The following is a 15,076-nucleotide window of genomic DNA, read 5'->3' on the forward strand; positions in this document are numbered from 1 at the left end:
TAAATGGACAGATCATCTAAGCAAAAGATCAACAAGGAAATAAAGGCCTTAAATGACGCACTGGACCAATGGATGTCACAGATATATTCATAACATTCCATCCAAAAGCAACAGAATACACATTCTTCTTCAGTGCACATGGAACATTCTTCAGAATAGATCACATCCTGGGTCACAAATCAGGTCTCAACTGGTACCAAAAGACTGGGATCATCACCTGCATATTTTCAGACCACAGTGCTCTGAAGCTAGGACTTTAACAAAATCAAAATCAAAAGGTCTATTAATGAGTATAATTTTTAAAAAATGGAGGCTCTTACTGCTAGAATAAATGAAGCTGAAGAGAAAATTAGTGATACAGAAGACCAAATGACAGAGAATAAAGAAGCTGAGAAAAAGACAGATAAACAACTACTGAATTTGAAAGATAAGTGATACCATAAGATGACACAATGGAATAATTGGGATCCTGGAAGAAAAAGAAAGAGAGGGGCAGAAGGTATATTGGAGCAAATTATAGCATAGAACTTCCCTAATTTGGGAAAAGGAACAAGCATCATAATCCACAAGGCACATAGAATCTCCCCCAAATCAATAAAAATAGGTCAGTACCACGTCATCTAATAGTAAAACTTACAAGTCTCAGAGACAAAAGAAAAAATCCTGAAAGCAGTTTGGGACAAGAGGTCTGTAACCTACAATGGCAGAAATATTAGATGGGCAGCAGACTTATCCACAGAGAGCTGGCAGGTCAGAAAGGACTGGCATCATATATTCAGAGCACTAAATGAGAAAAATATGCAGTGCCAGCCTTTGGATCAGGCCATGATCCCAGGATCCTGGGATCGAGACCACATCAGGTTCCCTGCTCCATGGAGGGCCTGCCTCTCCCTCTCCCTCTGCCTGCTGCTCTACCTACTGTGCTTTCTCTCCATCTCTCTGTCAAATAAATAAATAAAATCTTAAAAAAAAAGAATACTATATCCAGCTAGGCTGTTGTTGAAAATAAACGAGAAATAAAAAGCTTCCAGGACAAACAAAAACTGAAGGAATTTGTAAACACCAAACTAGCCCTGTAGGAAATTTTGAGAGATCCTCTAAGCAAAGAGAAAGCCTAAAAGTAGTAGACCAGAAAGGAACAGAGACAATATACAGTATCAGTCACCTTACAGGCAATACAATGGCACTAAATTCATATCTTCAATAGTTACCCTGAATGTAAATGGATTAATTGCTCCATTCAAAATACACAAGGCATCAGACTGGATAAAAACACAAGACCTATTGATATGCTGTCTGCAACAGATTCATTATAGACCGAAAGACACCTCCAGCTTGAAAGTGAGGGGATGGAAAACAATTTACCATGCTAATGAATGTCAAATAAAAAGCTTATATCAGATAAATTAGATTTTAAGCCAAGGACTATAATAAGTGATGAGGAAGGACACTATATCGTACTTAAAGGATCCAACAAGAAGATCTAACAATTTAAAATATATATTCCCCTATTAACCAAATAATAGCAAAAATCAAAGAAATACATTGAAAACAATACAATAATAGTAGGGGATTTTAACACCCCCCTCACTTAAATGGACAGATCATCGAAGCGAAAGATCAACAAGGAAATAAAGGCCTTAAATGACGCACTGGACCAGATGGACTTCACAGATATATTCAGAAGATTTCATCTCAAAGTAAAAGAATACATATTCTTTTCCAGTGTATATGGAACATTCTTCAGAACAGATCACATGCTTTGTCAGAAATCAGGTCTCAACCAGTAATAAAAGATTGAGATGATTCCCTGCATATTTTCAGACCACAATGCTTTGAAACTCGAACTCAATCACAAGAGGAAAGTTGGAAATAATGCAAACGCTAAAGACAGTCTTACTAAAGAATGAATGGGTCAACCAGGAAATTAAAGAATAACTGAAAAAATTCATTCAGGTCTCAAGTACACAGCCTAACCCTACATCAAAAGGAGCTGGAGAAAGAACAACAAAGAAAGCCTAAGCCCAACATGAGAAGAAAAATTATAAAAATTAAAGCATAAATCAATGAAATAGAAACCAAAAGAACAGTACAATAGATCAATGAAACTAGGAGCTGGTTCTTTGAAAGAATTAATATGACTGATAAATCCATGGCCAGACTTATCAAAAAGAAAAGGAAAAGGACCCAAATAAATAAAATCATGAAAAAAAGAGGAGAGATCACAACCAATACCAAAGAAATACAATTATAAGAACATATTATGAGCAACTCTATGCCAGCAAATTTGACAATCTGGAAGAAACTGATGCATTCCTAGAGACATATAAAATACCAAAACTGCATCAGGAAGAAATAGAAAACCTGCACAGACCCATAACCAGTAAGGAGATTGAAGCAGTCATCAATAATCTCCCAACAAACAAAAATCCAAGGCCAGACGGCTTCCCAGAGGAATTCTATTAAATATTTAAAGAAGAATTAATACCTATTCTCTTGAAACTGTTCCAAAAAATAGAAATGGAAGGAAAACTTCCAAACTCATTTAATGAGGCCAGGATTACCTTGATCCCAAAACCAGACAAAGACCCCAACAAAAAAGAGAATTACAGACCAATATTCTTGATGAACACAGATGTGAGACTTCTCACCAAAATACTCGCCAATAGGATCCAACAGTACATTAAAAGGATTACTGACCACGACCAAGTGGGATTTATTCCGGGGTTGCAAGGTTGGTTCAACATCCACAAACCAATCAATGTGATACAATACATTAATAAAAGAAAGAACAAGAACCATATGATACTCTCAATCGATGCTGAAAAAGATTTGACAAAGTAGAGCATCCTTTCTTGATCAAAACTCTTCAAAGTGTAGGGACAGAGGGGACATACCTCAATATCATCAAAGCCATCTACAAAAAACCCACAGCAAATATCATTCTCAATGGAGAAAAGCTAAGAGCTTTACCCCTAAGGTCAGGAACATAGCAGGGATATCCACTATCACCACTGCTATTCAACATAGTACTAGAAGTCCTAGCCTCAGCAATCAGACAACAAAAAGAAATTAAATGCATCCAAATCGGCAAAGAATTCAAACTATCACTCTTTGCAGTTTATATGATACTTTATGTGGAAAACCCAAAAGACTCCACTCCAAATCTGCTAGAACTTGTATAGGAATTCAGTAAAGTGTCAGGATATGAAATAAACGCACAGAAGTCAGTTGCATTTGTATACACCAATGACAAGACAAAAGAAAGGGAAATTAAGGGATTGATCCCATTTACAATTGAACCCAAAACCATAAGATACCTAGAAATAAACCTAACCACAGAGGCAAAGAATCTGTACTCAGAAAACTATACTGTACTCATGAAAGAAACTGAGGAAGACACAAAGAAATGGCAAAATATTCCATGCTCATGGATTAGAAGAACAAATATTGTGAAAATGTCTATGGTCTATGGTCCATAGGTCTATGGTCTATGTCTATGTCTGTGAAAATGTCTAAAACAATCTATATGTTTAATGCAATCCCTATCAAAATACCATTCATTTTTTCAAAGAAATGGAACAAATTATCCTAAAATTTATATCAAGCCAGAAAAGACCTCGAATAGCTAGAGGAATGTTGCAAAAGAAAGCCAAAGTTGGTGGCATCACAATTCCGGACTTCAAGCTCTATTCCGAAGCTGTCATCATCATCATCATCATCATCTATTACAAAGCTGTCATCATGTACTGGCACAAAAACAGACACAAAGATCAATGGAACAGAACAGACAGCCCAGAAACAGACCCTCAACTCTATGGTCAACTAATCTTTGAGAGAGCCAGAAAGAATGTACAATGGAAAAAAGACAGTCTCTACAACAAATGGTGTTGGGAAAATTGAACAGCCACATGCAGAAAAATGAAACTGAACCATTTCTTACACCACACACAAAAATAGACTCTAAATGAATAAAAGACCTCAATGTGAGACAGGTATCCATCAAAATCCTTGAGGAGAACAAATGCAGCAACCTTTTCGTCCTCAGCAACTTTTTCTTAGAAACATCACCAAAGGCAAGGGAAGCAAGGGCAAAAATGAACTATCGGGACTTCATTAACATCAAAAGCTTCTGCACAGCAAAGGAAACTGTCAACAAATCCAAAAGACAACTGACAGAATGGGAGAAGATATTTGCAAAGGACATATCAGATAAAGGGCTAGTATCCAAAATCTATAAAGAACTTATCAAACTCCGTGCCCAAAGATCAAATAATCAAGATATGGATAGAGGACATTAACAGACATTTCTGCAAAGAAGACATCCAGATGGCCAACAGACACATAAAAAAGTGCTCCACATCACTCGGCATCAGGGAAATACAAATCAAAACCACAATGCAAAACCACCTCACACCACTCAGAATGCTAAAATTAACAAGTCAGGAAATGACAGATGTTGGTGAGGATGTGGAGAAAGGGGAACCCCCTCTTACAGTCTTGGTAGGAATGCAAGCTGGTGCACCCACTCTGGAAAACAGTATGAAGGTTCCTCAAAAAGTTGAAAGCAGAGCTACCCTATGACCCAGGAATCACACTACTGGGTATTTACCCTAAAGATACAAAAGTAGTGATCCAAAGGGGCACATGCACCCGAATGTTTATAGTAGCAATGTCCAAAATAGCCAGACAATGCAAAGAACCTAGATGTCCACCAACAAATGAATGGACAATGAAGATGTGGTATATATATACAATGGAATACTATGAAGCCATAAAAAGAAATGAAATCACAATTTGCAACAATGTGGATGGAACTAGAGGGTATTCTGCTAAGCAAAATAAGTCAATCAGAGAAAAACAATTATATGACCTCCCTGATATGAGGAATTTGAGAGTCAAAGTCAGGTGTTTGGGGGTAGGGAAGGAAAAAATGAAACATGATGGGATCGGGAGGGAGATAAACCATAAGAGACTCTTAATCTCACAAAACAAACTGAGGGTTGCCAGGGGGAGGGTGTATGGAGGTTGGTTGGGTTATGGACATTGGGGGAGGGTATGTACTATGGTGAATGCTGTGAAGTGTGTAAGCCCAATGATTCACAGACCTGTACCCCTGCGGCCAATAATATATTATATGTTAATTTAAAAAATGCACAAGACTAAACAATGGTCAAATAGTAAGAAGGGAAGTTCTGTGTTTAAGCCCATATTTGTGGAACAGAGCTGTTTTAGATAAGTCTGCAATTGAACTGTAAATTAAAAGAGACTCTTTTTTTTTTTTTTAAAGATTTTATTTATTTATTTGTCATAGAGAGAGAAGCGAGAGCAAGCACAGGCAGACAGAGTGGCAGGCAGAGGCAGAGGGAGAAGGAGAAGCAGGCTCCCTGCCAAGCAAGGAGCCTGATGTGGGACTCGATCCCAGGACGCTGGGATCATGACCTGAGCCGAAGGCAGCCGCTTAACCAACTGAGCCACCCAGGCGTCCCTAAAAGAGACTCTTCCATCAATTTAGAAAATGAAGTACAATGTAAAGATTGACATAAGAGTGGAAGTTATTGAAATACATACTAAAGGAGATTCAACTCGGTCCATTTGATAGGAAATGGCTACCAAGGAAAATATCTTTACCCTGACTGCCAAAGAAAGAGTAAGACAAATGCAGACAAAATACATGAGGGAAAGCATTCCTGGCAGAAGATACAATGACTGCAAAAACTTGAAAAATAGTATGTGGCATCTTCCAAAGAATGAGAGCATGTATAGAATGTAAAGGGGAGAGTGATATGGGATCTTAGTGAAGAGAGAGATGGTAGCCAAGTCTATGGGAGTCTTAAAGGCATAATTAGGGAACACGTGGTTTCTCTTCAGAACAATGCAAAAATATATAAGGGCTTTAAGCAGGAGTTCTATTTTAATAATTATGAATATAGACATATATTGAAGTGAGCAAGATGGACAGGACAACATTTTAGATAGGAAGCCCAATTGGAAGGATGCTGCAGAAATCCACGCAGGAGATCAGGAAACATGGATCAGGTCAATTTAGCAAAAAACTTAAGTTTGAATCACAAATGAGTGTGAGCACTTTAAAGCACTGAGGCTTTCCCTGAGGTTCCGAATGGCTGAAAAACAAAGATAGCTGACCATTCCTTTAGCCCCTGTGATTTTTATCAAGACTAAATATGCAAATGGTCCTAAGATGTCTGAAGAATCAAAGATTCAATTCTATTGAATTATCTAATTACTATTACCTAATTTACTCCTCCAAACTGGATATACTCAATCATGCCATTGCTTAAATTAAATATTTGTTTTTTTTCTGAACTATAAGAATTCTTCTTATACCTCCAGATTTAGATACTTGATTATTTATAGAATAAACAAAAAAATCACACAGATCTAGTTCAGTAAACTCTTTGTGTGAAAATATGATTTATAGGAACATCTGCTCTTCTGGCTATTATATCCTAGTGCCTGGTACATTTTCTTGCACATAATATATGCTCAATAAAAATTTATTGAATTAATTGGTCAATACATAAAGGTAGATTATATCAAAATGAGCAGTAAAAATCTAGTATCATTACATAATATGATAACCATTCATGGTCAATTTTACTGCATTAGTTTTCTATTTCATCTGTAACACTTTACTCCAAGTTAGTGACTTAGAACAACACAAATTTAGGTCAGGACCCCAGAATGGGTCTCACTGACTAAAATAAAGGTTGTGTTTTCCTGCAAGTTTTAGGAGAGAATATGTTTCCTGCTTTTTCAGGCTGTTGGCAGACTTCAATTCCTTACAGCCATGAGACTGAGACAACCGTTTCCTTCCTGTCAGCTGACTGTTCGCAACTGGTAGAAGCCATCACATCTCTTAGCTCCTTTCTGACATCTTCAAAACCAGCAACAGTGGGTCAAGTCACATTTATGTCTAACCCTTCTTCTGCCCTCAACTATCTCTTTGATCACAACCAGCGAAGTCTTTTAGCTTTAAACTACTCACCTGATTAAATTTAGTCAATCATGATAATCAGAGATAATTTCCACATCTCAAGGTCCATAACCTTAATCATATCTTCAGAGTCCTTTGACCAGGATAATATATGCAGAGGTGTTAAGATTTAAAGGAATAAACATCTTTGAGAGCCATTATTCCTTCTACTATATATATCTATAAAAATTCATTAATTTCCACCCATAGTTAAATTTGATACATTTACTCAACAAAACCCACAAAACTCTACTTCCCTCTAGCACTGAAACAAAATAACTCCTTTTTTAAAAGATGGGTTTAGGTAGCAGATTTCATTAAAGAATATATATTTTCTTTTTTTTTTTAAAGCTTTTATTTATTAATTTGACAGAGAGAAATCACAAGTAGAGGGAGAGGCAGCCAGAGAGAGAAAGAGAGATAGGGAAGCAGGCTCCCTGCTGAGCAGAGAGCCTGATGCGGGACTCGATCCCAGGACCCTGAGATCATGACCTGAGCCGAACGCAGCGGCTTAACCCACTGAGCCACCCAGGTGCCCCAAGAATATATATTTTCTATTTTTAAATGCTTGAATCACTGCATCAGAGTAAGGTGCAAATATTATGAGGGCTCTGAAATCCTGAAAAAAAAAAAAAAAAAAAGGAGGAAAAAAGATCCAGAATCTTCTATCTTAAGTTCTTTCTGGTATCTTAGCAGAAGTAGTAAAATGGTGAGTAAGCATACCTGCACAATTCTAATAGTTCTTTTCCTCATTTCTTTCTTTTATCCCTCTTTCTTAACCCAGATTTTTCTTTACTTCCATTCCTCCCTCTTCTTTTTTAAGCACACAATGACATAAGTAAGTTAGACACAGATATAATACACTTTCACCACTATAAACTGAAATCCATCAGATTTATATTTGAAGTCCCTGGAGTGGCATCTGTCTTGTATCATAGAGGCCAAGAGCATCTTTTCTCTTCTAAGCTCATCTCTGATATTCACTTCAAGGGGCTTGAACAATTATTCTAATTGCTCAAAGTTTGGAAATGGCTTAATTGGATGGGAAAAGCAAAAATAAACCAGGAACACCGAACTAAAGTCCTCAAGCTGATTAGAAAGGAACATAGATTAAATCCAGAAGATGAATAAACCCTACCTTATGTTATAGAGACATTTCTTATGGGGGTGCCTGGGTGGCTCAGTGGGTTAAAGCCTCTGCCTTAGGCTCAGGTCATGATCTTGGGGTCCTGGGATAGAGCCCCGCATCAAGCTCTCTGCTCGGCGGGGAGCCTGCTTCCGCCCCCTCCTCCACCCGCCTGCCTCTGTGCCTACTTGTGATCTCTCTCTCTGTGTCAAATAAATAAATTAATCTTTAAAAAAAAAAAAAGAAAAAAACAAAAACAAAGACATTTCTTATGACCATCATTGCTATCTCTTTATGAGTGACAAAATAAATGTAAATAATATTAGTACTTTAGTACTATTCCGCTAAGTACTACTTAGTGCTATTAGTATTAAGCCACTACCCTTACAACCAGAAAATATGTATTAAAAAGCAGACATCGCATAAAGTGAAACAATCTATGTAAACTATCAAGGGTATACAACATTTCTGCAAGGGTAGTATGATTATTCCTGTTTCACCGAGGAAGAAGCAGAATTTTAGATAAATTTACCAAACAGAGTGAATACATAGCTAGTGAAGGTCAGAAGTTGGGGATTTTTCCTTGGGACTCTAACCACAACATGTAAGGTCCTCTTTTAAAAGTTTCCTTTGGAAATCTTTATAGACATACTGGCAAAGACAGAAAAGGCACTCCATATTATTTTCCTAAGGTTGCTATCACAAAGTAAAACTGGGCAGGAGAGGGGAGATGAACCATGAGAGACTGCGGACTCTGAGAAAAAAAGTGAGGGTTTTGGTGGCAGGGGTGGGGAGGGAGTGGGGGGATGGGTGAGCCTGGTGGTGGGTATCAAGGAGGGCACGTATTTCATGGAGCACTGGGTGTGGTGCATAAACAACGAATCTTGGAACATTGAAAAAATTAAATAAAATCAAATATAATTGGAAAAGTAAAGTAAATAAAGTAAAAATTTTTTAAAAACTGGGTAGCTTAAAACAACAGAAATGTATTCTTTCATATTCTGAAATTTAGGGAAGTCTACACTCCAGATATTGGCAGGATTGGTGCTTTCTGAGGTCTCTGAGGAAAAATCTGTTCCCTGTCTTCCTCCTGGCTTCTGGTGATGGTCAATAAACCTGGGGATCCCATGGCTTATAGATTCATTACTCTACTCTCTGCTTCTGTCTCCACATGGCTTCTCTCTGTGTCTCTGTGTTTTCACAGGCACTAACCTCTTGTAAGGTCATCGGCTGTATAGAAGTCTACCCTGCTCCACAATCTCATCTTAAATAATTATAGCTCCAGCAATCCTCGTTACAAATAAGTTCACATTCTAAGCTACTGGGTGCTAGTTTATCAACACATCTTTCTTAGGGTTCACAATTCAACCCATAACAGATTCCTATCTAAATATAAAACATGTTTCCCCAAAAGCCTTATGGGGTCAAATCAGAGGACAACACCTGAAAAGATAATTAATCTTTACAAAATGCGAGGGGAAAATAAATAGGTCCTTGGCTTCAAGAAGAAAAGGTTATTTTTGTACAACAGTTCTTTAATGCAGTGCTTATATTTTATTTAATAATTAATAAATGATTAATGCAGATTGCTTTCTTCCAAATAAATTATCAGAATGTGTTATAACAGATGTGAATAAATCATAGGCTCTAGTTCATGAGTTGTCTGCACAAATGTCAGGAGTATAATACATTATATTTAAATATTAGTTATGTGTTTGAAATATGGGTGAGGACTCAACCATAATATATTAACCACTATTTCTATCAATGAGTTATTAATTATTGAAATTCAACATGTTCTGAAATGGCTTTCTAGATGTTTTATTGTTTAAAGCATATATTGATACTGATTTAATTTTCATTTTAGTGGCATATAATTGAATTGTTAAAAATATCATCTATAACAATTAGAGATAGTCTAAAACATCAGCAATAGCATAAAAAAGTCATCATAGTACATTTTTTTCTTCTTACTAAGAAACAGGATTGCTTATTCAAATGATTTAAAATCATTCACTTAATGGAAATAACTTTTGTATACTAAAAATAATGTAGCACAAAAATCATCATGTAATTATCATCATCATCATCATCATCATCAATACTATTTATTTAGTCCTGGCTATGTGACAAGCATTAAGAACAGTGTTCTAAGAAATGTCATTCCACCCTTAAAACAATCTTAGGAATGAGCTATTATTATAAATTTCCCATTTTACAAAGAGAAAATTGAGTTTTAGAGATGTTCGTTTTCTTTCTTTTTATAGCACACAGTCAACACAGCCTGATCAGAACTCAAGAGTCCAGGATGACATTCTTAATCTTGTATATCCCAAATGTGCTAGGCTTCATGACAAAGAAACCTGGAAAGTTTCTGCTGTGTGAGGTTGCTGATTTATTCAAATTTGTGGGATGTGATGTCCCCCATTTGTAATCAGAAGATATTAGAGAAAACGACTAACATATGTACAGTGCATGTAATCATATGATTATTAGTGCTATACACATATGAACTCGTTTAGTCCTCAAAATAAAAAATGTGGGAGATTTCATACTCCTCCTTTACAGATGAGAAAACTGAGACACTGTGAAACTAAGTAACATCCCCAAGGCTACACAGTAATAGCTGTACTAAAATGTAAAACAAATTCTGGTTGCAGAAACTTTGTTCTTTATTACTGTATGTATGTGTAAAGGTCTGTATGTATGTGTTAAAATAGAAGATGCACATACTCCCCCAGCTTTGAGTATCTATGACTCCCTGTTTTGTATCTGTTATCTTTTTTCCTATGGCTGTCTTTCCTCAATTTCCCAAGAGCGTTTTAAGGTGATCTCTCCTGCAAGATTTTGTTGAAATAACTTTTGCCAAATGGAAAGCACTACCTAGCACTGGGAATTATTTTTCTAAGAAAAGCGAAGCACTGGGAATCATTTTTCTAAGAATGTCCTCAAGTGCATGATGGTGAATAAAATGACTGTGTAGAAATATGGCTATTCCAGGTTCTCCAAAGTTACTTCCACATGCCCCATTACTTCTTAATCTCCCATGGTACTCCATATGACTCACAGGCCCCAGTCTCGTTCAGCTAACTGAATGCCAAATGCATGTTTTTTGTCTTACACAAGGTACTTCTCTGTACCTTGGCCTACATTCCAAAATCTAACATCATGATGAACACATTGGAGGAATTCTGGAAAAATGAAATGATCACATAAAATAGGTGTAATCTGTTGATTATCTTTTTTCTTGGGTATTTTTGTCCAAGAACGGTATTTCTTTTGTATATATCATCATAGGTTTAATTAACAACCATCAAGTGGCTGAGAGTATAGCTCTTGCCCAAATCCATTTTATCTTTTACTTGGATCTGTTGCTAGCCTACATTTACCAACTACTCCGACCATCATGTGACAAGCCCATATTATATACACAGAACTGAAGCTCACTAACAACCCGGAATGGCTTACAAAAATGCCCACGGTTCTTTGCTATTCTTCATTCCCTTCCTGGATTCCTTGACAGTCTTGATCCCCTCTTACAATACAATATAGAGTGCAGTGGTTTTGCAGAATACAGCAAAACCACAAGAAAAAAGGGCACCTTCACTTTGCCACTTGGAGTAGAATTGCCTACTCATTTTGATTTTAGGTGGGTAAAAATAAACTTCTCTCATGTTTGAGTAGACACATTCTTGAGGCACTTGTTTCAAGAGCCACTGTTATACTAAATTATACATAAACTGGAAAAAAAAATAAGTTAAGTGGTTGAAAGTTGCCATTGTTGAAGAAGATGCTGGGGAGAAGCATCATTCCTCCAACTCCCAGCTAGCTGAACTTGTTCTTGCACACATTTCTGCTAACCTCTCCAAACCTCTCCAGCTTCATCTCATGTGGTCTTTTCTCAGGTCGGCTAAAGGAGAATTCTGGTGGCTCTTCAGTCACTTAAGCACCTACCTTCAGCTCAGGTCCTGATCCCAGAGCCCTGGGACGAGGCTTCCTGCCCAGGGGGAAGTCTGCATTGCCCACCTCCTCTGTTTCTCCCTGCCAGTTGTGCTCTGTCAGATGAATGAATGAATGAATGAACGAATGAATCAATCAATCAATCAATCAATCTTAAAAAAATTTTAAAAGATTAATAAATTTAAGGAGAATTCTAAAAATAAAATAAAATCTATTTATCTCCTTCTCTCTACATATATAGATAGATCAAGATATACAGATATAGGGACGCCTGGGTGGCTCAGTTGGTTAAGCAGCTGCCTTCGGCTCAGGTCATGATCCCAGCGTCCTGGGATCGAGTCCCACATCGGGCTACTTGCTCCGCAGGGAGCCTGCTTCTCCCTCTGACTCTGCCTTCCACTCTGTCTGCCTGTGCTCGCTCTCACTCTCTCTCTCTCTTACAAATAAATAAATAAAATCTTTAAAAAAAAAAGATATACAGATATAAAATTCTTCCCTCTCTATTTCTGTTTTGTAGACCTAGAGTGTTTTTTCCCAGCATCTTTTAATAGCTACCTCCTTTCTAAACTTTAAGGTATCATTACAAATGTGGAGACTGCACTCCCTGATACCATAGGCCACTCTGCCAAAGGTTGGTCATATGATACTGGGCTCAAGTACTCGGGCTCTAGAGCTGTGTTATCCAAAACAGAAACTTTTAGCCACCTGTGACTGTGTCCTCAGTTCCAGTACCAGCATCCACATGCTGAATAGCTACATGAGACTATGGCCACCATATTGGACAGACTAGATTGTAAACATTTTTCTTAAAGATTTTATTTATTTATTTATTTATTTGACAGACAGAGATCACAAGTAGGCAGAGAGGCAAACAGAGAGAGAGGAAGGGAAGCAGGCTCCCTGCCGAGAAGGGAGCCTGACATAGGGCTCTATCCCAGGACCCTGAAATCATGACCTGAGCTGAAGGCAGAGGCCCCAACCCACTGAGCCACCTAGGTGCCCCAATTATAAACATTTTTATCACCACAGATAATTCTATTGAATAGCACTGCTCTAAAGACATCCCTGGGACTACAAAGGATAGACTTTGCTTCTCTGTACCTATGTTTCCCAAATATCTCAAATAGATATTGTTGATACTAAATGAGATATTATGGGGCACCTGGGTGGCTCAGTTGCTTAAGTGGCTGCCTTTGGCTCAGGTCATAATCTCAGGCTCCCATGTTGGACTCTGTGCTCAGCAGAGAGCCTGCTTCTTCCTCACTCTCAGCTCTCTGCTCCTGCTTTATCTCTTGCTTTCTTTCTCTGTCTCTCAAATAAATGAACTCTTTAAAAACAAATGAGGGCACGTGGGTGGCTCAGTGGGTTAAGCCTCTGCCTTTGGCTCACATCATGATCTCAGGGTCCTGGGATCAAGTCCTGCATCGGGCTCTCTGCTCAGCAGGGAGCCTGCTTCCTCCTCTCTCTGCCTACTTGTGATCTCTCTGTCAAATAAATAAATAAAATCTGTTTAAAAATAAAAACAAATGAATGAATGAATGAATGAATGGATGGATGGATGGATGGATAAATAAATAAATAAGATAGTATATGGAAAATACTTAAAACAGTGCCTAGAAAATAACTGGTGCTTAAAAATGATTAGGTATTATTTTAAAAAATTTTCAAAGATCTTATTTATCTATTTGACAGAGAGAGCAATAACAATTAGGCAGAGAGGCAGGCAGAGAGAGAGGGAAGCAGTTTCCCTGCTGAGCAGAAAGTCCAATGCAGGGCTGGATCCCAGGACTCTGAGATCATGGCCTGACCTGAAAGAAGAGGCTTAACGCACTGAGCCACCCAGATGCCCTGAGATATTACTTTTCTCTCTCACCACATGTTGCAGGTCTCTGTAAGCTTCTTCCAATAGCCTCAGTCCTAGGCAACTTTTACAGGCCCATAATGCCTTACCATATCTTATTTCTTGTTCTTATTCTCATTTTACCATTTAATCCTTTTCCTTGTATCTGATATTTGGCCAAACTTCTGGCTACCATTTTTACTTCCATTTGTGAAAATAATTTTAAGCTTTTCTGACTAAGCTGTCTCAGAATGCTGGAGGTGAACACTTTTTTTTTTTCTTATTAAAGTCTTAATTCTACGTTCCAAAGACAGAACTTTCAACAGATTCTTGTTCTCCCAGAAAATTTCTTTTTAAATAAAGAAAACTTCATTATAAGTAAACCAAAAGTGCATTTGAGTGCTACTTCCCACCACTTCCAGAATCCAGTGTGAAGGAATTCTTGGGGATACCCCAAATAGAAATAAGAACAGGAGGATCTACCACTCCTTATAGAGTGTAGGGAGAGAAGAGAGAGAAAGCTGTTTCAGATGTTTCCTCACTATGGTCACTGGGACTTTGCCACTTCGCACAGATGCCCCAATGCCACATAAAATTCTAAAAAATATAATTGTAATTATTTGACCCAGAGTCTATTTCTAGCTATTTGGGTTGTACTACAGAGAAAACCTGAATAACCACTATTTTACAGTCTACCTGGATGTGGTTGTTATAGAAACAGTACAGGGCTTAATGAATATGTCCGGCCCATTCACAAGAAGCAAGCAATCCTTTAGATATCACTAAAAGCCAAGCTCTCCTTACACTTTAATATACTATTTGCATCTCTATTCCATTTATTCCTTAGCAGTGTTGTATCATCTCGCTTAGAACTTAATGTCTACAGGGGGGTAGTCTAATGACCCAAAGGAGAGCGAGCCTTGCTCACAAAATGGATTGTTCTGGGTATCTCTACAAACAACACATCCTTGCTTAACTGGTCAAGCCCTTAAAGCCCATGTAAGTTATTACTACTAGCAGTAAATTCTATGATGATTCCTAGCTCTCACGGAATGCCCTGCATGTTAAGCATATTCCTTGGTCTTTGTAACAGACAAAATAATAACTACCTGTAAGTATTGAGAGAATGAGAGGTAATTCATTTCGATGAACA

The sequence above is a fragment of the Mustela lutreola genome, chromosome 16 (assembly GCF_030435805.1).
Source record: "Mustela lutreola isolate mMusLut2 chromosome 16, mMusLut2.pri, whole genome shotgun sequence".
Classification (NCBI taxonomy): domain Eukaryota; kingdom Metazoa; phylum Chordata; class Mammalia; order Carnivora; family Mustelidae; genus Mustela; species Mustela lutreola.